The 2026-nt window shown below is 36.6% G+C and overlaps 1 long non-coding RNA gene across 2 annotated transcripts in view; it reads left to right on the top strand.

Annotated features, from left to right (window-relative positions):
* LOC111871671 overlaps positions 1 to 1825 on the top strand; it is a 9986-nt gene extending 8161 nt beyond the window's left edge. Inside the window, exons 4-5 of one of the 2 annotated variants that reach the window (XR_002844080.2) lie at positions 238 to 300; positions 631 to 1825. This is a non-coding gene — a long non-coding RNA (uncharacterized LOC111871671). Of the gene's footprint in view, positions 1 to 237 lie in introns of both variants that reach the window. The other variant, XR_002844079.2, reaches the window with a different exon arrangement.
* Positions 1826 to 2026: the final 201 nt, after the last annotated feature.

Below are 2026 nucleotides of genomic sequence, written 5' to 3'. Positions count from 1 at the left end.
TACTACTACTACTACTACTACTACTACTACTACTACTACTGCTACTACTTCTGTTGCTGCTGTTAATTTTGTTGTTATTACAATCATCTGAAAGTGAAATGGATCCTATGCTTTTCAATAATTTACTACAATTATTGCTTTTTCTGTGCTTCACTATGTGTTGTAAATAATATAGTCAGTTTCTAGTACCAAACATATTTTATAATGTTCTTAGTCACATTTACTTTGAACTTACAGAATTATACTCTGCTACATCAAGGGATTGAATCTATCAGAAATACCTGTAACAGCTGAAATAAGGTATGCCATAAAAAACAGTGGTCACCAGATAAAGTCAGTGATGAGGACTGTCACAGAATTGTCAGGAGACAGCAATGTGCTGGAAGTTCAAAAAATGTACCTCCAGTAAGGCAGAACATAATTGTTGTAGAACCACAATGAGAAGACTCAGTAAAACTATCAGCGATAGAGAACAGGAAGAAGTTCATGCTATTTGTGCAGTAGGGTAATAGCAGTACCCGTTTTGTAGCCACGATGGCTCAGTCAGGATTGTGACTGGTATACGTGCCGAATAACTGAGGAACTGGTTCTGTTTCCAGTCATGGGAAGATATTTGTTTCTTTTCCACAGGATCCAGACCAGCATTAAGACCCATCCACCCTCTTATCCAGTGGATACTCAGGGTCATTCCCCTGGGATAAAGCAGCCAATGCGTGAAGCTGACAACTCCCCTCTGTCTAGTGCCAAGATTATGAAGGTATGGGGCTATATCTCTGTTTGCCACTATGTCTTCATGACATGAGGCTTTTTTAAGAACAGGGACAACTTTACAGCACTCATTTTTCTCCTGCAGAGAAGTGCTATGAAAAGTTTCTTTGAGGATATAAAATTCCTTCACATTCATCAGATCATTTCTTACTATTCGTCATTTTTAAAAAATGCTATATGTTACACAGAAGTAAAGAAATATTTGGCTCATCAGAACAAAAGAAGTGTATGCATTTCTTGGAGTGCAGTTTTAGCACAGTTTTCGCTGTTTGCCAAAGATTGAGGATTACAGGTCAGGTGACTTAGATTGGCTAGTCCCAACAGTGCAGCCATGCATGCAACAGATACTTCGAATCTCCTTGCACATCTTCATGTAATAATGACTCTCTGTCACACAGGAACAGAGAAAATGTGTTGGAAGACTGATCTGCCATACGTAGCTCAAACAGGAATTTTCAGGAACTTTGAAATCCTTGTCACTATGTGAAATGTATTGGAAATCCAAAAATTGTCACTTATCTGTCCATTTATTTCACAGAAGAAAAGATAAATTTTCTGGAGATTTGGTGTTGAATGACAATATGAATGGCAAAATAAGAAGATAAAAAAAGGCAATAGTAGAGAGATACTGTGTTCATTAAAGATGGTTGAGTCCAGGATTCATTCAGAGTGTACACAATGCAGACTCTCTTTGTGTGAATAAAAAGGAGAATTTGAAGAGAAACAGCTGCAAGATACAGAAGGATTATATCAACTGATAATATTATGAGCATCTTTATTATAAGCATGTTCTGTTTTCCTTAATTTCTTAGAAACTTTCTATTTTTGTGATTTCCTTTTTTATTTCATTTCGACTATGGTATTTGCAGAAGTATGAAAGCCTTATTATTATCAAGAAGGTCGATAAACTGTGACATATAAAAGGATTGTAGTATTTAAGGTTCTCACAGTAGTGGTTTTGCAGAATTCTGTCCTCTGGGACATAACACCATGTAGTCCATTGAAAGTCAGTCGAGGTTTCAGAACGACATATCGCCTCCATCTTCATGGTTGAAGAATAAACCAAGCAAGAAACCAGCATGAAGAATGTATCAAGTAGAGCAGACCCTGAAGATGAAGTTGACATGTTCCTCCGAAACGTCAGTTACCTTTCAGCGGACTACACGGCGTTATACCCCGTAAGATAGTATTCTTTATAAAGGACTGTTTAAAAAATTATTTTGTTTGTATAATTGTTATATTTAAAAAATTGTGAACA

The sequence above is a fragment of the Cryptotermes secundus genome, unplaced genomic scaffold, assembly GCF_002891405.2.
Source record: "Cryptotermes secundus unplaced genomic scaffold, Csec_1.0 scaffold262, whole genome shotgun sequence".
NCBI lineage: Eukaryota > Metazoa > Arthropoda > Insecta > Blattodea > Kalotermitidae > Cryptotermes > Cryptotermes secundus.
This window is presented reverse-complemented; position numbering and strand designations above follow the sequence as displayed.